This window comes from Dama dama, chromosome 22 (assembly GCF_033118175.1).
Source record: "Dama dama isolate Ldn47 chromosome 22, ASM3311817v1, whole genome shotgun sequence".
Taxonomy (NCBI): Eukaryota; Metazoa; Chordata; class Mammalia; order Artiodactyla; family Cervidae; genus Dama; species Dama dama.
In genome coordinates this window covers 57,087,579-57,110,613 of record NC_083702.1, presented here as the reverse complement: position 1 = coordinate 57,110,613, position 23,035 = coordinate 57,087,579, and the positions used below count along the sequence as shown (strand labels likewise).

The following is a 23,035-nucleotide window of genomic DNA, read 5'->3' as shown; positions in this document are numbered from 1 at the left end:
TCCTGCACCCGAAACACTTTCTGCTGCTTTCTCAATGCCTCCCATCCTTCAATGTCTGGGTCAAAGCCCGTGGTTGCTACGAAGCCTGTCTTAGAAATGAAATCCTAAAATTCTTTTATCTGTGCTGATCATTTGACATGTGGCATTTGTAATAAGTAAAGTGACTTGTGGCTGGGCAACATCTCACATATTTCCTGTGTCCCAGTCACGTCACTGTTTATAGATATGCCCAACTGACATGTTGGCAAAGAATTCAGAGAATCCTCAATAAAATCAGAAAGTAGAAAAGCTAAGAGTGGAAGGTTTGGAAGCAGAGGCCCTACTGCCCACTACAGTGCCGGGCATAGATCATACAGCTAATATACATTTGAGGTGGGGAAATAGGGAAGAGAGACCAAAGGAGGGAGAGATGGACAACAGACAGAAAGCTCACAGGGAAAAACAAAATAATATTTCCAAATTTATAGCCCAGGGCATTCAAAGAAGTTTAAATATTTAATAAGGATTGGGGATCCTGTTTAGGGTTATATAGCTATACACAATAATCTTTACTTTCATATATTTTTGCTTCTTCTGAGAATGAACTGTCACTTGTATCAATATATATCCATGAGATACATAATGAACTTTCTGATGTTTCTAAGAGAAAATACAATTGTGTCCTGCTTGTACATGTTTTCATCACTATTAAGGCCCACAATACTGAAGTTGCTGGCCCTGCCTTTTTTTCCCCACCCCTGCCCCACCACAAAACAGCCAGTCTCTTAACCAACATGAAGCTTTATTAATTAATACTTCCTGTTGGAATTTTTTTAGCAAAGTTCAAATTCAGCATTCAAAATCCTAGCACAAATCTCTTATATCAACAAGCAGCTCTTGTGGTTAATCTTATTTATGTCTTTACTCAATTGTATTAAAAAATGTAGCCTTGAACTCTCAAGGAAAGTATTTATGTCTGTATTTTTACAGATTCTCAAACTCAACTGCTTAAGTTAGGAAGTTTACTTCATAGGAAAATACAGGTGGATATTTCTTAAAGCAACTACTACATCTGACCTCTGCCATGGAGCTGTTTTACTGACTATAAGAGTCATGACTTGTGGACGTAGATATGAATATAGGGCTTACTTCGAGAAGGTGTTATTAATACCTGGCACCTACATAACATGCACTAATTTTCTTGGGTGAAGCGAGTTGGAAAGGTGGCATCCTGAGCCAGTGAACACGATAGCCAGTGTGTGCCCTCTAATTTATGTGGAGGCCCTCTGCTGAAGCAGCCCCATTCTTTGGGCATCCCTACATGCTAATTGAGATAAGTGAGGGTGCAGCTTGTGCCATGAGGCTGTTAGCTTTATCCTGCTTTTAAGAAAGAAGAAACATTTCTGCAGTCAGTATTGTAACAGGAGCAGCTGAACTGTCAGTAAGAGTTCCAAATATGAAACTGTTCCAAAGGCTTATCTGTTTATCTCATGCTGTGTTGCTGTTGGTAAAATGCAGAGGATGAGCTTGCCTCCCTTTTAACCCTAACTTTCTTTGGTCCCTTCATTTTGACACTAATTTCAGGCATGAACCTTGGCACCCAGCTACAGTGTGTAATTGTTGGTATCCCGCTGCCACCTGGGTGCACAATGGAGAACAATATTTAGTCCCTGTGATTTGCCCGAAGAACACACCACATGCAGTTGGGAAGGGAAATATTTAATCACCCAGTTTTCTCCATGCAGTTTCAATCAGTTGAATCCTTTGAAGATTTTATTTTCTCTAAGTTAACTGGTTGTTTTGTTACCGCTCAGGTAAAACCTTTAGATCACTCTTGAATTTGGACTGGGTAAATTTGGGGATGTTACATATCAGTCTGAGTGGACAAACAAAGAGAAGATATTTTTAAATATGCTAAGTTAAGAATTCATTTTGGTCAGAAGAGTTTTTTAGAAAAGTTCCTTGAGTCGTCTGTTTCGTTGTTGGCTGTGGACTTAATATGTAAAATGCTCTAAGTGACACACGAATAATACCATTCCATTTTTAGGCATATTGTGTGATGATGCTGTTGATCTTTAGAGGAAATTCCATTTGGTGACATTTACAAAGATAGTTTCATGTTAGCAGCTTTTAATTTTAATTTTTTTAAAAATAACAAGAATGGTATAACTTGCAAGTGACAAGAAAGTCACCCAAGAGGTATGTATAATTGCATAATGGAAATATGAAACATACCTTGTCAGCCACCTGATGTTGTGCTTATTTGCAGTCCAGGGAAATAGTTTTGACAAGTAGAAAAAATGGTATAAGAATGGAATTATCTGTGTAAACAGGCAGTGTGTCATCTTAAAGACTGAGATCTGTGTTTTTTTAATTTTTAGGGCTAGTGCTTTCAAAGTGCTAGGAAGATTTGAGTCCAGAGTTTAGTCTTCATTGTACTTTAGTCCTGCAAATTCAGTGCAATGCAATGCAATCCAATACATTTCAGTTCACCTCGTTGCTTATTGAATTTCTAATATTTATGAAAATTTTACCTCCTCTAGACAGTTATCTCTTTAAATTTTTATTTAAATACATTAAATGCATTTATTAATACATGTATTAAGTACATTAATACATGTATTAAGTAAATACATTAGGGAGTATCAGTACATATGACGAAGAATTTGTGATTCTTCACTGCAAACAAAATATTTTTAAAGTTTGAGATTTCTACTGGTTTAGGGCATTTTATTTTTCCTATTCCAGGTTGAGTGAAAGTTGGTATAACATATGATCTTCCTAACTAAATCAGTCTCTCTTTTACTCAATAATCATAATTATGTCATAAATTTGGGAAGAATTCAAATCATTTATTTACTCAATTATTCAGTTGGTTTTTTCCCCCCTTAATTATCTTGTCTGACCAGTGTTGCTAAAGGCACTGTAGAGGATTTTATAAAAGGAGAAAATATGATCTTTCTCTCATCAACTATAGTATAATTGGAGAGAGAAAAAAGAACTCTAAAGAACTAATTGGATAATATAATAAAATTACTCCTAGTTATCATGCTTCAGTACTGTGAAGGGAGAAGCTATTTTCTCACAGGTGGAAAACAGTATTAACTATCAAATATAGCTTTTGGATTCAGAAGATTGCTTCAGATTATTTGTTGTGAGAACAATAATGAGAACATTTAGAATAAAGGCTAACTTCTTGAAAATAGATTTTACATCTTTTAATTGATTTCATCAGCAAAAATTTTCCTTTCATGAAGATTTTAAAATATCAAGTGTGTTGCATGGTTGGTCAATTAATTCAACTGTCCAAAACTTTTAAATGCGTTACTTTAATCGATTATTTATAATAGAATATGTGTGTGGGGATTGGTGGAGTTTACCATTGCCTTATTTGCACTTCATGATATTCTTCCGAAATTTGGACAGACATGTAAATTGAAGTGTTGCTTTTTTTTTTTTAATACTTTAACTTCCTTGCTATCTTGAGAAGACAGGCTAACATAATCTGTAAAATGGAAAACTTTTCAAAGCTGTCTTTAACAGCATCCCTGGTTGTTTAAAGCCCTGCCCATAGTTTTGCTCTCTTAACAGAAATATTACACCCATTCACCCACAATAAAATAAAAACACTATTCCAAATAAAATCTAACATTAAGCAAAGAGCTTAGGGATATGTTCAATTTTAGTTCCTATCTGGAATATAAATTTTTAAGATTGTAAGAAAAACCAACAGTTTTGCTTGCATATTGATTCTCATCTTCCAAAGCCAAAGACTAGTCAGTCAAAAAATTTTGAAACTTAACAAGCCTTGAAATGTTTATCCTTAGTTACATTGAGAACTATGTTGAGAAACCCAGTAATAATGATTCTTTTATCTTGAGGAGTATATATCTTGTAGACATAGAGAGAAGAACCTTGACCTTTTCTGTTTTCTTGGGAAAGGAAAGAATTGGGGAGGAAAAAAATGCACTCCAATCCCAGCAGAACTCCCCGTGGACAGGGTGTGGCAGCCGCCAAGCCGGGGAAGGCACGTGTCCTGTTCTAAGGGTTTCGGGGAGGCAGCAAAGAGCTGTTTCTCCTGGGGATCCTAGTGTGTGGATGGACTTATAGACACTCATCATGGGGCAGATCAGACAGAAGGACACTTAAAGAGACCCACTTGGAGAGTAGACAGGAGCACCCTCTCTAGAATGCAGCAGGTCTCAGTTCTCGGTTCTTTGGGAAGCAAGGCTCACCATCTACCTGTCTAAACAGGTAAGGAGAGCAGAGACAGGACACGCCCCCTGTGACTTACAAATTCCTTCACTGCCCAAGTGAGGACTCCCCTCACTGCTGTCTGCTCGGAGCTGTATTTCATCTTGATAGCTGTTTGCGGTAGAAACTTTTGAACTCCATGCAATGTAAAGTTATGGTTGAAAAATTCCTCAGTAGAATTTCTCTCTATTTCTCTCAGGACAATTTGGAACATGAAGATTAGAGAAGATTAGAGCCTTAGAGACAGTCTATCTAGCCTAAAACTATACATTTGGGCTCACATCATTTGAAGAAAAATGAAACAAACAAAAAAAAAAAGCACCTGAGAAGGTCAAAGAATTCTACATCCGGGAATATGGAAAATGGTTAAATTTGTGAACCGGAAGAAATAAAAGAAAGTGTTTAGGAAAAAACAGATCAAGTTTGTGCTGAGTTAGAGATTCACTGTTCTCAGTTTCATTTTCACTTGCTGGATCCTGATGGCTTACTGTCTTCTCCAGATGTAATTTTAGCATCACACTTCTCAAAGTAAATACGTTTGAGCGCGGACATTCTCACCTTGTTCATTCTTTCAGGGCTTGGCATGCCTCTTTGGTCCGTCTCTGGCAGGCTCACACTTAATTTAACTTCGGCACAGCTTGCTCATCATCATACAGTTCTTTCCCCCAATAAAGTAGCCAAGGTGTTTTGATGGATGATGCTTCTAAGGCCAAACGCGACATTTTATGTTTCATTTGGAAATATGAAAAGGCGAAATTGAAATTAGAGTGTCCCGTCCATGTCCAGGAGCACAGAACCTTTTTCCTTGCGCCTGCAGTGAATTCACATCTTTCCAGTCATCTATGAGTATCAGATTTTTCAGGTTTATGTTCATTTTTTAGGCTATATTGACTGGCCATGGTTTTGGTTCTTTTCACTTTTGAGTTTAGAGCTCCATGATTTGAGGACCTTGAATAGTTTCTGAGAGTCTAATATTCCAGTGTTTGAATATACATTTTGGAAGAAAGGTGTATTAGAATGCAGGCTTCCTAGAATAATCATCAGGATGGCATGTAGAGGATCTTATCAGCTGATGTCTCCTCTTGTTCACTTCAGGGCTCTAAGTTAAGCAGCAGCCTTTGAGGCAGGAAGGGTAGAGACTTTGGAAGCAAATCAAATTAGATCCAATCCCAGACCTGCTGTAACCTTGGACCAATTGTTTAGCATCTTTGAAACACCATTTCTGCAAAATAAGGATTATAACACCCACTGGTGTTTCTTGGCCATTTCCCTCATTCCAGATATCATACCCACATGCCTATAAGGCAAGTACTATTATTATCCACAGTTTCCAAATTACCACACTGAGCTTGGAGAGGTAAAGAAAACCTACTTAAGCATACATGGTTGTTAAGTACTGGGGCCTCTTTTTGGTTCTTTTATTTCTGTACTATTTGTTTTTAGGAAAGAACTTGCAGGATCAAAAGGTAGGCACAAAATAAATTTAGTTAATTTTCAAAAATATCATTTAGTTTCAAGTGCTTGACTCTGAGAAGCAGTGTTAAGGCTGTAATTTATATCTTGCCGCGTTGCGGACCGAGGCTGTTTGAGAGTGGCTCTGTAAGTGGCCGTGGAGGGCTATATGCTATGAGAGCTGCTTTATGCTTTTCTTCTTGAAGATGGTGACGGTGCTTCTCATTCTGATGAGCACAACTCCTTCTCAGTAAAGATTCTGGATAAATGGCTGTTACCTGGAATTGAATGCCCGTCTACAAGGTAATTGTTGTGCCTCAGAGGAAGAGTGGATGCCATTTCCAGAAGAGCTTGACATTCTCAGGGAAGAGTTTTCTAGCCTTGATGAATATTATATGTGTGATTTTTATGACCCTTGATAAAGAAAAAAATGAGTATTATTTACTATTATTTACTAGAAATTTCAAGCTTTCATTCTGTTGTGGCTTCATCTGCTGCACGTTCCTCATTCAAAAGATACTTCTAACTTCAGCTTCTTCTTCTACTTCATCTGCAGGCCCTTGAAGTCTGTGGGAAGCCCAGGTGTGTGTAGAAACACGGAAATAGCACAGTCTCTTTGGTTGAGAATAACATGTCAGTTTTCTTTCCTTGCTTTTGTGTGCTCTCTGGAGCTCACCCATGCATGATGTTCCAGTTGACTTCAAAGACAAGTCTGTGGTTGGATTAACTCCACAGGACTGGGAGCAAGGTTTAAAAAAAAAAGCAGGCTTAGTGCTTTCCAAGCTCACCGAGGAGCTGACAGAGCTATGTGGTTACTAAGAACACATAGCTTGTGGTTCATTATGTCCTCCTCGAGGAACAGGTAAATTGGCATACTAGTTTCTAGATTATTCTCACTATTAAAGTTATGTTTTAAATGATGATTGCACAGTACCAGAAAGGGTTGACTTACAACTATATAATACTTGCTCTTGGGAGCTTAGTGTCTAATAAAGGAAATACAGATATAATACATTTGGAGTGGGAAAATACCACTGAAGTTATGAACATATAGGACATGCAAATCATAGGGTAATTTTAAGTGTTGAAAAAAAGGATGGTGTAGTGAGTGGTATGTGTTTGAGAAATTACAGTGAAGGTGTGTTTGCTTTCCAGACATTGCCAGCAAAGATAGACTTCTTACAGAAGGCTAAAGTCAGAAATTGCTGAGGGAAAAAGGGGAGAAGACTGAATGAGTTGAAGCCATCATCACAAAGTTGGGACACACTTTGGGAGAAGGCCTAGGGATGAAAGAGTAATGAGTAGATGGGTGGGCATCAAGATGGCTTGCTGGAGAAGAATATGGCCGACTGGAGAGGGTGAAGAGACAGGGCAGAGTGAGGTGCCGCTATGGACTGTGAAGCTAGGAGAGCCTATGAAATAAAGCATCCGCATGAAACTTTGCCTATGCAGGAAGTAGAAGTGATGGGCTTCAGGGAAAATAGGGAAGCAGCCCTAGCAGTTCTGCTGTGTATTGACCATAGGCTTGTTTGTGAAATTTGAAAGCCGTGTAAAGGTAGATGAAGAGTTTTAATTTTCAGAAATCAGAGGACCAGATCAAAGAGGCCATAATAATTCAGGCAGGTGACTGCCAGGCTCTAGACTGGGTCTGTAGATGTGATGTGAAATAAAAGGGGGAAAATTTAGTAGACATGAGTTTGAGCAAGCTCTGGGAGTTGGTGATGGACAGGGAAGCCTGGTGTCCTGCAGTCTATGGGGTTGCAAAGAGTAGCACATGACTGAGCAACTGAACTGAAGGAAATAATCTTAGAAAATAACATTAATGAAACCCAATACCACTGAAGGTGCACTCAGAAACAGTGAAGGACAGAAAGGAATTAAAAATTGTTCAAAGATTTTGCTTATTTGATGGAAAAATTACAAGTAGGGCGAGACTGAGTGAAGGTACATAATAAATTCCAGAAAGAGGACCCAACATACTCGCTGCATGTTTTTTCCTTCTGTCTCTGGAATGAAGAAGAAAGAGACTTAAGGCTATTTCTTTGCACTTTGGTTTATCCCATTTTAGATCCAGGATCACCAAGTATTAACATATACTCACATATTGAACGCTAAAACATTTTTTTATTCCCCAGCTCCCACACACCAGAGTTCCCCGAGGTCCTCTCATCCGGCATTGTCTAGGGAGACACGACAGAAACTGCAGCCTGTGTGGTAACCAAAGGCACAGCCTCTGTATCACTGAACCTCAGATTGAGTCTCGACTGTGGTCATGTTCTAGTGAATTGAGCTGAAAGAGAAACGAATCATTTGTCTCCAGAAATTGTCATTCTGACTCTGCCTTTGGAGACACTGGCATGTGTACTGTGGCTGGAACAATCCTGCTTTGATTTGTCATCAAACACTTGATATTGGACTTTGAAAGTAAAGAAAAATATTGTATGATTCAAATGAGCTTTTCATTAAAAAAAAAAAAGACTATGTGTATCAACTCTCTTTTCTAGTTCTTACCAGTAGGTATTTCTCTCCCACGATATATGCCATAATTTAATGATCTTGGAACTGTTGATTTACTTCAGAACATATTTGATGTGATTTCCTAAATCTTAGAAAATGTAACGGGAGTTTTGGTCATAATTTTCTTTGACCTGGAAATTCTGGATGAGGAAACCATCAGATTTAAGTGCCTTATTTCATAGTTAAAATGAAGACTGAGCTTAGAGGGAGGACTTGCATGAGGTCACAGGTCTAGGTGGTGACAAAGCCAGGAGGATCTCAATTCTATTTACATCCAGATGAGCCTCTATTTATCCTGTGCTGGCCTTTCCCAGTGTAGGAGACTCTGAACTGTAGAAAACCAACAGCACGTATATTTGCCATCAACCAACAAAGCAGATCTTATTTTCTGTGTCTCATAATGTGCCTGCACATCTATCACAAAGGCATTATTATGAAGTATTATCACACTAGTAATAACTGACAGGGCTTAAATAGGAGTTAAGAAAGAGATTTTTTAAAACAATAATTATTTAAGAAAAAAAATCTCTGATTTCTTCAGGAAATATCATAAAAGAATTGTGGATCTGCCTCTATCTTATTTCATGCTTGCTTGCTAAAGAACCTTCAATCCCAGGACTAGGGTTGATTTTCCAGAAAGTTTCTCCGTGTGAATGTAGTAGAACAAAAAGGACGGTTGGAAGAGAAAAGGGAGTGGGGTGGAACGGACGTTGATGGAGCCACAGCTGAGTTTACTGTGGTCTGGGTTGGCACTCAGGCATCTAAAATGACTCAGGTCATCTGTTCAAGTGTACCCCTGTATTTTTCCTGTCTGAAACGTCCTTTCCTTTGCCCTGTCCACCTTCATTCCCATCTCTCTACTCCCCATCTTATTCAGACCTCTTGAAAATGTGACCTGTACGTGCTTTGCTCTTTGTCTTGTCTCTACTTTACAATTCCCAGCATCTAAACCTGCTTTAACTTCACAGTGGAGCTAACGATTCTTGGATTGCTACATCTCGTAGGCTTTGAGATCTTTCATGAATCTCTGAATTTCTTTCCCCCTCAAAGTTCCCTACTACCCTGGCTTCTATGGTGCCATTCCCACCAGATCATCTTGTTGTTCCTTCTCTGTCTCTTTCATGGCCTTCTCTTCTTTTTCTTCCCCAAGGTTCATCCTCAGCCCATTACTTTTCTCACCTACCACGCTTTCCTTTTATACTCTTATTTACTGCCGTGATTTACAGTTACTCAGAAATTGTAAATGTAATTTGAATTTCCTTACTGCAATTCAGACTTGAATATCCAACTGTCTGCCCTGTCCATTGGGAACCCTCCAACCAAACATGTGTAAACAAACCTCCTCATTGTTCCTGTAACCTGGTTTTTCCATCTGCGTTCTCTGCATAGTCTTGTTTCCATAAGACTTCTGTCTACTCATTCACCCAAACTACAGACCCCAGAGTCATGTTGGCTTCTCATTTCCCATCTCTGTTGCTTTTCAAATCAAACCCATTACCAGGACCGGCTAACCTTCCATCCTAGATACTTCTTAAATCTGACTGTACTGACCATCCTTATTACCACTGTTGCAGGCCAGACCTGCCGCCACTTGCTGTGGTTTATCTCTTGCTTGGGCATCTGTGCTGTTTAATGACTTTTCTTCCACCAGCCTTGGCACCATCATATCCATACAACCCAAAGTCAACCTGCCACTTGCAAGTTTAAAACCCTCCCATGTTTTCCTGCCATGCTGGATAAAGCCCCAAATAGTCGCATCTTAAACTCTATTCATAAATGTTCTATTTCCTGCCTCTTGAAAGTCTTATCTCTAACGATTTCCTGTTTTAAGCTTTGCTCTCAAGAAGCACACAATAGCTGCAGATTCTACATATAAACGGCATCATTGCTTCATTTTTACAGACTCCTCGGCCTCTCAGTCACTTCTCACTCCCCTTCCCCAGCCCCGCCCCCCAATCTTCCTTCCACCAATACAAGTATGTCACCTCCTCCAACAACCTTCTCTTTACATGTCTTGTCACCCTCCACCTGTCTATTCTTATCAGTACCCTGTGCATATGCCAGTCATTGAATTAACTCTGATTTTCTAATTTGTATTTTTGTGAGATGTACAGTCCACCAGTAGCTGTGAACAACTTGTTAGTTACTTCCTTCCTTCAACTAAATTCAGATGTTCTTTAGATAAGAATTCAGTACAGAAGCAGTTGGCCTCACTGCTGGCAACTAAGTCAGGAAGGTGAACATTTAAATATATATGTGTGTGTGTATATCTTTGTATATGCATTGTGACTTTAATTTAATTTTACTTTTCCTTCTGAACAGTACCTGAGTCACAAATATACAAGTATCTTTAACCTCTCTCCCAGCATCCATACCTTACTTACATTTTACTCCCCCAGAAAAGCTGAAATTTAAAGGCTAAGTTTATTGACGTGCACAGAATACCACAATTCATTTAGAAGAGTCACAAGAGTCAGTTACAATGTCAGAGCAAGTATTTTGCAGGTTTATTTATCCACGTTTAGATATACATAGTTTTTGTACCAATAAGTAGCACACTGAGCTTTGCTGTCCCCAAAATATGACAAATGTTATTTTCTTAGGGAGAAGAGTAAGGTTTATTTTTTGTTAATGAAATGCCAGACAAGCCCAGCCAACTTGCGGGGCATAATTAAATTGGAGCATCTTTGGCAGTTAGCTATGTAGCTCCATCCATGCAAATGTTTTGCAAAAATTTATCTTAAGCAATTTTTTTTTTTTCGCCAGATTCTTTTCAGGATAAAGTTGGGACATTCAGGAATTGGGGCAGTTCTCAAAGCATCATAAACATGTCTAAAGACTGGTTAAATAAGCTCCATTATTGTCCTAATTATTCAACTCTAACCTTTCTTCGTACTCCCCACTACAGACACCAGAAATTTAACACTCGGCCCATATGGGTGTGAATGAAGTGGCAAAGTTGAGATTTAAAAACTTTGCTTGTAAAGTCACTCCAATTTTAACTCATATTCTCTCTACCTATGTTTTACAATGCTACTTATTCACTGTAGCTTTTTGTTCTTCCTAGTATGAGAGAGGAAGCACACATTCCTTAAGAATTCACTCTTAGGAATATCCTACAGGAATAGATTTCCTAAAAGAACACACCAAAGACTTTTCTGTCAGTCCAGTGGTTAAGACTCTCTGCTCCCAGTGCAGGGGACACAGGTTTGAACCCTAGCCAGGGAACTAAGATCCTGCCTGCACACTCAATGTAGCCAAAAAATACAGACACACACACACATGCACCCCAAGTAGAAAATAGACAAATAAGTACATTCTGTTTTATAAGCACATGGTCAAATTTTAATTAACTTACTCTTTGTTCTAGCTATTCACCACTTCTGTTGTGGTGCAAAAGCAGCCATAGGTAATACATAATCAGATGAGCATGTGTGCCTTCCAGTGAAACTTTGCTCAAAGAGGGGGCAAGTGAGATTTGGCCCAGTGGTCCTATTTTCCAAACTTCCCATTTAACCCACTGCTTCTGTTAGTAGCTCTTTTATTTTGATTTTCAAAGTGTGGACATAAATATTAATGCTCACTCCTACAATGAGTAAGATTTTAGGTTATACTAAAGACACACACATGAATTCTTCAAAGGTTAGAAAAGATGGATTTTTAAGATCTTTAGTGTATTTGAAGTTATTGCTTGTACAATAGCTTGAGGAGAGTGAATAGAGGATAATTTGTCTTCTGCTCTCTCCTTGACCAAAGTGTCTGGTTCATGGTAGAGGCGTATTTTCAAACAAATGAATGACTAGGGCCAACTCGTAAGTCAAATTGGTCATATTGTAGACAATATGTTAGACCCAGTTTTTAAGACTCAGTTCTTTGTGCTCTGTTCTGTCAAAGGATCCTAGCTTAGCTGCACTGATACTGGGATAAAGAACTGTGCTCTTGGAGGTGGGAAGCAGTGTGTGCTACCTGGGCCCGTGTTCTAAAGCTTGCTGGTGCACATGCATAGGTTTGTAATAAGTAGGGTACAACTTTTACTCTAGTGCCTTAAATCTATCCCATTACAAACAAGAAGGAAAACCCTTTTAGCTGTGAATGTGGGCTGACAAGCATGATGGGTTTAGTACTATTTTCGATTCCTTAGATTTGAGGTTATCGTGGGCATGGTATCTTGGGTGAAGCTTTGAAAGCTCCTGTGATGGCTAAATGCCAGAAAAGGTGCTTACATCAATAAAAAATAGCTCTTCTACAGAACTCAGTTACCACCATGGAGTAGTAGGCTCAATTATAAAAGACATGTATATATATATATATGTAGGGGCTTCCCCAATGGTTCAGATAGTAAATAATCTGCCTGCAATGCAGAAGACCTGGTTCAATCCCTGGGTCAGGAGGATCCCCTGGATTAACCATTCCATGCTAGCTGGAATATCCCTCATTCTTGTTTATGAGGGTATTGCCCATTATAAAACCACTTCATAGTTTTCTCCCCCCACCCCCCGCCCCACAATAAGCGCTGTGAAGTGCTTACAACAGTATTCCAAAGATGCTTGTGTTAATTACTTAAAAGAGATAAAATCGTCCTCATGGTAGGGAAGTGAATATATACTTTTACTCATCTAGTTTTACTTTTCATTGGTTCACGGATGATCATTGATAGCCTTGTGCCAAAGGTGTCCTGTAAGATATTTTTCTGAGACTATTTGCATTTATAATTATACCACTATAAGGGCCCATGCCTGCATTTGCACATACATGCACATAAGCAGATTTATTAATTTCAAGGAGACAGTTCAGATGGTCAAGCTCAGAGCAGGGATCTTGATGACATGTATCTGCCCTTTGTGACAATGGTGTGCTAATAGTGTGCAGACTTCGAGCCTCAGAATATTCTACCATCCTACAATAATTGCTCCACGCTTTTAGCCATATTGAAAAAGAGCATCTTTAGCCCTTTATGAAAGTGAAAGTCGCTCAGTCATGTCTGACTCTTTGCGACCCCATGGACTATACAGTCTGTGGAATTCTCCAGAATACTGGAGTGGGTAGCCTTTCCCTTCTCCAGGGGATGGATCTCCCCAACCCAGGGATCAAACCCAGGTCTCCCACATTGCAGGCGGATTCTTTACCAGCCGAGCCACAAGGGAAGCCCTTTGCACCTTACTCTTCAGAGACAGTTATTTTTACAATTTCCAAATTCACCTGCACCTCTGTTCTCTACGAGATCTCCCCATCTCTTCCAGCTGTGCCAGACTACGCCAAAACAGGAGAAAATGAGAAGAGACTATGTGTGTCATTCATGTCAGCTGAGAGATAAGCTGAGAAAGCAAAAATTGTATGACGGAGGAATAAACTGGACCATAATTTGAAAAAAAATTCTTCTCTTTCAAGCTATATATAACTTATCCTTTGTAAACTGAGTGAGACTATTAATAGTAATAATTACAGTAACAACTTTCCTGACATTCCTCTATGTCAGTAACTTCAAAGTCCTCCTCAAACTTGAACTCATTTCATCTTTTTGACAGTCTCATCCATTAGTCAGGACAGAGCTTATTATTTTCTCTCTGCTTCCCACCTCTGCAGTTACTTCCTGCTGCTCTTTGCAAACCTGATGCACCAGATTCAGAGAAGTAGAACTCCTGCCTTGAACACCTAGATGTCATTATGCTTGGGCAGCATGCTTGGGATATGTTAGAACATTTCTGCTGTGGTTAGCATCGCCTTAGAGCACAGATCACTAAAAAGCTCAGGTCAGGTAACTTAGTATTACTGAAGTGATGCTACTTTTTTGAAATAGAGACAGATGACAGTATAAAAATGGATAGCATGACTTAATTCTTAAAATTTTATTCTCAGTTATATCACAGAGTGATTTCAATTCCTACTATTTCTCCAGTAAATTAGCCACTGATAATCATAATTATGACCCTTAGGTGCAATGCGACAATGAAATGTCTCCTGAATTATTAAAAGAGTGTTAATTTATGTCTACTCTGTATGTCATTTTGAGGATTTTACTGCATTATCATTTTTTGAAAATTGGTCACCTGTACATATGATATATACATAAGATTAAATTTTAGTAATGGTAATATTTTTTAGAAGAAAGCCATATTCCTACTGTTGAATAAACATGATTATATTTTATGTGGATTTGTCCGCTAGATTTCTGTTTGGTGTCCATGACATATTTGCTCATTAAGTCTAGGTTGTTATTTGAGAAGAAATAGTGCCAAGCATTTGTATGAGGCTTTATTATGAACCAATGCTTTCATTGCCATATACACTGCCCAATTTATTATTTAAGCTTCAAGAGGTATTATTACCAGCATTTTATAAAGTAAGCCTCAGGGAGTATGTGTGGTTTGCTCAAAGCCACATGGCTAATAAGTGGTAGAGAGGAAACCCAATCCCATCTGTTCAAGTCAAGAATTTTTTCCATCAGACCACAGCCATCTCAGAAACTGGTCTCCCAGAATTGTGGCAGGAGTTTCAGCCAGCATTGGCCTCTCTACTCGTAAACCCATCTGGCAGAGTTCTTTTCCTAGAGCTTGTCAGAGGAGTTAATATCAACCAACAGATCCAAAATTCAGAAAACTTGTTGTAATCCCGATTATCAGTGAAAAGGGATAATGTCCCCAATATTAGATTGCTTTCCATCCACCTGGAGAGGTGCACAGAATGCAGCATTTTGCAGAGAGATGACTTTATTTATCCAACAATACAACCAAGACTGTGATAAAGCGGGACCCTTTGTAATAGCTTTTTACCATATATGAGAATAGTCAGCTTTGAAAGGAACTGGAGATGTGGGCATTCTCTATTTACCTTGGATACAAAACAGATTTTCTGCCTTTGATGAAAAGAACAGGCAGTGCCCATTCTAAGGACAGAGTAGGAAATAAGAGACAGCTCTGAGCGCAAGGTTTTATCATCACCTCCTGGTTTTATTTTTTCCAGTCTAGTCAGAATGCTGCTTTGAAACAAGCTGCCCTGATATTAAAAAGTGACATAGAAAAGTCACTGCCTTGAACTTGCTCATATGAAAAGTGGTACAAGAAGGTGAGGGTCACCTCAGAGGGAGAAGTGCCTTCACCATTAATAATTATCCATAAGGAACAAGCAGTGTTTGGGAGGTAGGGCTAAATTCAGAGAAATAGAAATCTGAAACATTAGGGCGGACCTCTGCTTGTTCATGTGATATGACTGATGCTGAATGCAAATTTCCAACTAGAATAAAACTCATAACAAAGCTTTCTGCACTCATTCATTCTGGAACAGTAAAGAGCATGGTCTTGTATTTATTAAGCCATTTCTAATTATTTCTGACAAGTCAAATATACTGAGGACATAAAGAAGAAAAGATTGGGGAGGAGGGTTATATGATGTCAGTCTTCAAAGAATTGAACAAGTGGCCCTAGAAATGAGGCCCGATTTCCTTAAGACTGACCCTACCACCTAATACACCCACAGAGAAAATACTGAAAGGAATTTTGTCAGTATTCAAGGACTAGTGTAATTTTGAACAATCAGGCATAATGGCAAGATCAAGCTTGATGTCATGCTATACGGCTTGTCATTTTGTGAAATTATAAAACCTGTGAATGAAAGGGAAGGAGAAATATTTAACTGTGGAGTAGAGGTAAGGAGATGAATACAGGAAGCCTGAGATTCCAGTTCTATCTCATCTGACCTTACTGATAGGCAGGTTATTCTGCTGAGTCAAAATAGTAGAAATGAAACAACCAAAGTTTCCAAAGAAAATAATTTCTAGTTTCACCACAGATAAAGCTAAGTATTGTGTTTGGAACATCTGAGATGTGTTGTCTCCTTAAAATTTATGATCAGAATTAATTCACATTCATTCCACTAGGAACCAAATCACCTGGGTTTAATCTGTGTGAGCAATCATAAAAAAAAGGGTAATGAGAAATGACAGCAGGTCCACAGAGTGGTCAGTGAGGACCACTGGGCAGATTTGAGTCGTCTCTTCTCCTTTTTTTTTTCTTTTGTAACTTCCCATTTGGTGTTGGGAAATCAATGTCATTGGTTGATGTTTGCACATGATAAGAAACAAGTGACATGCTTTCTAAAATCACTCTGGTTAAAGGATTTAAGTTACCTTAGTGAAAAGTGAAAGTACTAGTTGCTTTAATCATGTCTGACTCTTTGTGACCGCATGGACTGTAGTCCACCAGGCTACTCTGTCCATGGAATTCTCCAGACAAGAATACTGGAGTGGGTAGCCATTCCCTTTCTTCAGGGGATCTTTCTGACTCTGGGATTGAACTGGGGTTTCTGGTATTACAGGCAGATTCTTTACCATCTGAACCACCAGGGAAGCATTCAGCTCAGTTCAGTTCAGTACAGTTGCTCAGTCGTGTCCAACTCTTTGCGACCCCATGAATCGCAGCACGCCAGGCCTCCCTGTCCATCACCGACTCCCGGAGTTTACTCAAACATATGTCCATCGAGTCGGTGATACCATCCAACCATCTCATCCTCTGTCGTCCCCTTCTCCTCCTGCCCCTGATCCCTCCCAGGATCAGGGTTTTTTCAAATGAGTCAGCTCTTCACATGAGGTGGCCAAAGTATTGGAGTTTCAGCTTCAGCATCATTCCTTCTAATGAACACCCAGGACTGATCTCCTTTAGGATGGACTGGTTAGATCTCCTTGCAGTCCAAGGGACTCTCAAGAGTCTTCTCCAACACCACAGTTCAAAAGCATCAATTCTTCGATGCTCAGCTTTCTTCACCGTCCAACTCTCACATCCATACATGACCATTGGAAAAACCATAGCCTTGACTAGATGGACCTTTGTTGGCAAAGTAATGTCTCTGCTTTTTAATATGCTATCTAGGTTGATCATAACTTTCCTTCCAAGGAGTAAGCGTCTTTTAATTTCATGGCTGCAGCCCTAAATAGCCTTAAATGAGACCTAAATATATGGCAATGAGGAAAAATAACACTGCTACAAGAAAATGAGAATTTTATTTGTGAAGGATAATTTTGTGCCTGGCACATCACTCCATTGATTTAATTATGCTTGCAGATAGAAAGCCTGAGCGTGGGATAACCTTCCCATAGCGCTGCTGAGACAGTTCATTTCTTTGCTCCGGATGGCTCAGCATTTCAAGTGAGAAACCAAATTGTGCTCTTTAGCTCCTCCTCACCCGTGTTCTCCTCATCCTCTTGGTTGCGGAACACCAGGTAGGACATCTCCTCACACCTCTATCGTTCGTGTAGATAATTCCCAGCTGAGGCGGCTGACCTGTCTTGCCAGTAGAAGACAGTTGTTTCCAGGACTTTCCATTTTCCTCAGAATAATTGAATTGCTATCAGGAAATGTACTTCTTCTGTAACACTTCAGCCACCTTCTTCTACCTTCATGAATTCTAATCCTAGAATTGCCCCTGACTCGATGATCTTTTAGGCTGATGGCTTTCTGGGATGCACCATCGTTATCTGGAGAACTGGAGACTGATTATTGCTAAAACTTCCTTTCAGAATGAAAGGTTTGTGTGTTTGCAAGTCTGAGCCTTCTGAAGGTTGACGGTGGTAAGCTTCCAGGGGTGCACATGTAGGATCAAAGTGAACACCTTGTGTATTTGTCTTACCATGCCTATTTCTGTCTCTTTATGCCAGATGAGACTACACTCTGATCCCTTTATTCGAAATTTTAATTCTTGACTAGCTTTTTACATCAATGCTTTCTTCTCCTCAGGATTGTCAGAGAGCACCTATCCCATGTGTGAGGCACTGGGAAAGGAGACAAGTGCCCCCCACCCCACACCCTGCTCACTGCCAGCCCCTTGGGGATCAGCAAGTGGTTCTCAAGTCCCATGGTCCCTGGAACAAAAAAGGATATTCACTGTATCCTGGGAATATTCAGTGCATCCTGGGAATATCCAGGTGAAAGTGTGAGCTTTACCTCAAATAGCTTCTCTGTAGTTCTCTTTGGGGGCCTCCAGGCTTCTTCTTCTCTCTCTGGTGACCGTGTCCATTTTAGAACTGAAAGAAAAAAAGGTTCCAATCTGTTCCTTTTTCTTTGTATAATTCACAGAAGAGCCCGATGCTAGTGAGCATTCTGCGAGTCATCTTCTTCTAGTGCTTACATTACTCTCTCTTCGATGGAAATTTCTATTTCAGGTTCCTAAGTAGCCATTTCTAAGTCTCCCTTTTGACCTGAAAGAGTCAGGGCTTAAGCATAAGCGTAAGTTTTTAGAATCTAAAGAAAAGAAGGGAGCAGAGAAGGAAAGGACAAGTGGGGAGTGTGGACACTTCCTGCTGCTGAACTGTGCAGTTGTTAAAGTTGCATCTTTGTTGTCTGCGTCAATGTCTCTTCAGTAATTCCGTGCAAAAATATGAATTGTGATATAAAAGACAAACAAGCAAATTATCCTTTTATGCTACTTAAAAGTTAGCCATATAGAAAAGCCTACTGGCTCTTGAAGTGAGTTTCTGACAAAATTTTAAGCTCTGATGATTTTTTCATATTCTGTAATTTGTCTGTGCTTTCACCAGATAGAGGGGAATGAAATTATTTGTGGAGCTATGTCACGGTGAATTTTAAAAACCAAATTGTCCCTGGGTTGAAAGAATTGCCTGTGACCACAACCAATATTCCTAAAATCTATATTAATGCTTTTACACTGAAATGGTAAAACTTTTGATGGTACGTGCTTAGTTGCAGCTCAAGTCTAATCTATACAAACTAAATGTAATAATAACAAGACTATATATATATTTTTTTGAGTGCTTGCTACATGCCATGCACTAGGTTAAGCATTTTATGGGGATTAGTTTATTTAATCCTCATAACCCTCAGTGGTAATACCATTTTTATTCCCATTTTATAGTTGAGGAAATTAGATTGCCGAGAGATATTAGTAAATAGCTCATGCAACTTGTCAAAAGTAGTACCGTTAGGAATTGACCTCAGGAGGCCTGACTCCATTCGGCTACAATTAGGTACCTGCTCTACTGAAAGTCCCCATTCAATCATTTTCCATTCTTGCAGTTCCTTTTCTGATTTGATATACATCTTATGTTCAGTGAACATCTTCCAGAATTTAAATTTTAAAGGAGTAAATAGTATCCCGAATGATGATCAGTGAGAATCCGTTTTGCTCCGAGGTACATTGAACTTGTTCTGACAGAAGGAGATGCTGGCTCCATAGAGACAAAAATGCCCCAGGAAGAAGTGGATAAATGAGCCTGGGGCTCATTCATACCACTTTTAGATATGAATCTCGATACAGAATGACATTGGTTTGGTGGCTGTGGCCGGGCAAGGACAGGAAAATCAGTGTCACATGACTCTGAAGCCAGACTGCCCGGATTCAAATCCTTCCATTTTCAAATCCTATCCATTTCTGACCCAGAGTGAGTTCTGGCTCTGGAGTGATCTGGAGTGAGTTCCTTGCTGCCTCTGTGACTCTGTTTCCTTATCTGTAAAGAGAGATAGTAGCACCCACCTGACAGAGTTGTTATAGGGATTAAATGAGTTCATGTCTATAAAGTATTTAGAACAGTGTCTGGCACACAGTAAGTACCAAGTGTGTTTGTTGTTTCATCATCATCATCACCAGCATTGTCATCATGATATCATCGTCACCACCATCGTCATGACGTCATCATCACCACCGTTGTCATGACGTCATCATCATCATGACATGATCAACATCTTGAGGTGCTCAGACAGGGTGTGGCAAAAATATCAACAGTGGTTTTATATTTAGACATTCTTAGGGCTTTTGTATGGCAAAAGATACCAGATTCAATTTATCTTAGATAGACTTGGCTATGTAAAGTGATTCTTAGATCACCTAGATTTATTTTGGTTTTAGAATGAGTGGTAGTTTAGAAGTTAGCCAACAAATGTCTTTTAATGACTCGGTCTGGAGGTGGGATTTTGCTCCCAGCCAAGGGGACCTTAGCATCTAACTCGAATGATTATTAAATGGAGAGACTAACCCCAAACCTAAAAATCTGAAGATAGGAGTAGCAAAAAAAAGGGGGAGGGAGATAATTCTACCTGCATTAGGGTAACTAGAGTTTGGGGGTTACATAGCATAAGCATGGCTAATTTATTTTGGGGAACTGTAAAGTGAAGCTCTGAGAGCACAGTTCTGATTCATTCCCACACATTCCTCCTTTCTTCAAAGGGTTGGAATGGATGATCCCTAACACACTCTGAGGCATCTGTGGGAGTGAGAGAGGCTTTATTCCTTCAAGGCAATTTGGTCCAACATCCCTGCTCACCCATGGGGGAATCCTGGCAAAATTCCAAACGTGATTAATGTTGTATCTATTATTTCACAGGGTGGAGTGTGTTTGGGTGGATGGAGGGGGAAGCCTATAATTTCATAGCTGTTAGAAGAACATTTCTGCTAAACCTCTTTTTATTCTAAAAATTAATGAAAGGATCTCCATGTTCAAGATGATTTGATGGTATAGTACTGTCCCCAGAATAGAATGCAATCCTGGTTGCTACTAAATCTTAATAGTGCAAGTTAGAAGAGTGTAAATATTTCCTCCAAAATATCAATTACCATTTTGACCCATTTTTTTGTGAGGTTGAACTAATCTTTTTAATTAGTTGAACTCTGAAGATTGTTTTCAATAAATATAAAATCAGAGCCATAAGCTTTATCTAGACCAGTTAAGAAAAAGTACTGCATTTTAAAATCATGCCATCACTGTCTTGTTTAGGAAGAATATGACTTGGATTCAACCAAATGTTGAATTATCAACTATTTTAATACCCACATTCAGGGAGAAGGTGAGGGTGGGATGTTTCGAAAGAACAGCATGTATATTATCTATGGTGAAACAGATCACCAGCCCAGGTGGGATGCATGAGACAAGTGTTCGGGCCTGGTGCACTGGGAAGACCCAGAGGAATCGGGTGGAGAGGGAGGTGGGAGGGGGGATCGGGATGGGGAATACATGTAACTCCATGGCTGATTCATGTCAATGTATGACAAAACCCACTGAAATGTTGTGAAGTAATTAGCCTCCAACTAATAAAATAAATAAATAAATAAAAAAGAGAGAAAAAAATACCCACATTCATTGTTACCTGTGAAGTGTAAGCATTCTTATTTTTTATAGGGTCTTTGAATTGCATCCTAAATGACTACCATGTAAATAAATTAGAATAACAATCACGCCATGCCTTATTTGTCATCTTGGGTCATTCTCATCAAATGCTTGGTAATTTCATTGCGCTTGTGTAATTAGGTGCAGAACCTCCACCCGAGCCTCCGTGGATCAGCTATGTGGACTCTAGCTGCCAAAGGCGCTTCTCCTTCTGAACCGAGCGCTTTGCTCAGCCAGTGTAGACATGGCCTGATAAACGATGGAACTTCTCCTTTGAGAACTGGAGTCTGGACTGATCTAATTCTTTAACTCAAAAACGTGCACAGGTTTGATGAGCAGTTAAAATGCCTATGTTTTAGTGAAACAGGAACTTAAATGGACAGTAATGTGAAGAATGCCACAACTTCTAATGAACTTGAAAGGCAGTAGCACTCACTGTTGCGCAAGCTAATCAAGGGACGATCCAATCAAAGTTTTAACATGAGCTTAAATATCTGTGGCAGGGAGGTTGTTCTTGCAGGTTTATATCTGTCAGGTCTCACCACTAAGCCTGTCACGGGCAGCATGGCTATGTCACTTTTCACCAAGATGCCACATGTCACGTATATTGGGAGAAACAGCCTGCTTTGTTTTCCTCTCTGGGATTTTACAAGGAAAAGCGAAGGAAAAGGGAATTTGTTTTAACACTGCATTTTTTATCTTGCAGATTTGCAGCCTCATGGAGTGAGTGACGGAGTGGTTTGCCAACTTGTAGTGACTCCACTCAGCGGCGCAGAATGGCTGTGGGAAATGTGTATTCAGATAAGCCCAAAGAAGTCTGCCCAGGGTGAAATACGTACCTTTGAAGTTTAAATCAGGTGTGTGAAGAATGCTGGAAACATGACTTCTTGGGTTTAGATTTTTTTTATGTATATATTTATGTTTCTCAAGGAAACTGATGACTCTTGCCTGTTCTCCTAGCTCTTTTAATGTTAAAGAACACACCCCAAAGTGTAATCCACCCTCTCTCCTAGGATTCGATATGCTCTATTCCACTGCCTGGAAGGGTCTTCTGTTTTATCAGAACTTTTGATTTTCAATGCATGATTGTGAATTTTCATATTTAAAAAAGGTTTTGATTTTGGACGTATTTTTAAATTGGGAATTGAAGTTTGATAGGCTTTACCATTTGTCTATTTTCTTAGAAAAATAAGTACTAATTGTAACATATGTGTTAGTTGCAACATACTTAAGAAAGTTAACACTCAAGTTGTGTTTTAAAACTTTATGTTCATTTTATCCTTAAAAAGTTAAGTGGCTCAGAAAAATCAAGTGAAGCCAATGATTTTTTTTAGAAAGTGTAAACCACATTTCCTTGCAGGATGAAGTTGTGCTTAGTAGCCTCTTTAATTTATTCAGAAACTATACAACTTTTGTTGCTATATTTTGTTAGAAAGGAAGGAGAGGCTGTTTCTACAGGTGTCAGAGAAAAATCGATACTGAGCCACGGATTATTGAATCCCGTAGAACCATGGAGGCTTGGCAGTGAAATTCTTCCAAAGGTGAGTAAGGGCATTGATTTTCCTTCTCATACCAGAAGAAATATGACACAAGGAATGGAGGCTAAATTTAGACTGGAAACAAGTCTGACTTGAAACTATGCCTTTAGAAAATTGGTGACTTTTTTTTTTTTTTTTCAAAAAAATTAAATGAGCCAATCCAATGAGAATTTGGACCATATATTTTTCT

At 39.2% G+C, this 23,035-nt stretch overlaps 1 long non-coding RNA gene across 1 annotated transcript in view; it reads left to right on the top strand.

Moving 5' to 3' along the window:
- LOC133043411 (uncharacterized) overlaps nucleotides 1-22,823 on the top strand; it is a 29,430-nt gene extending 6,607 nt beyond the window's left edge. The window contains exons 2-3 of the long non-coding RNA XR_009689695.1: nucleotides 22,014-22,164; nucleotides 22,740-22,823. This is a non-coding gene — a long non-coding RNA (uncharacterized LOC133043411). The remainder of the gene's footprint in view (nucleotides 1-22,013; nucleotides 22,165-22,739) is intronic.
- The last annotated feature ends 212 nt before the right edge of the window (nucleotides 22,824-23,035 follow it).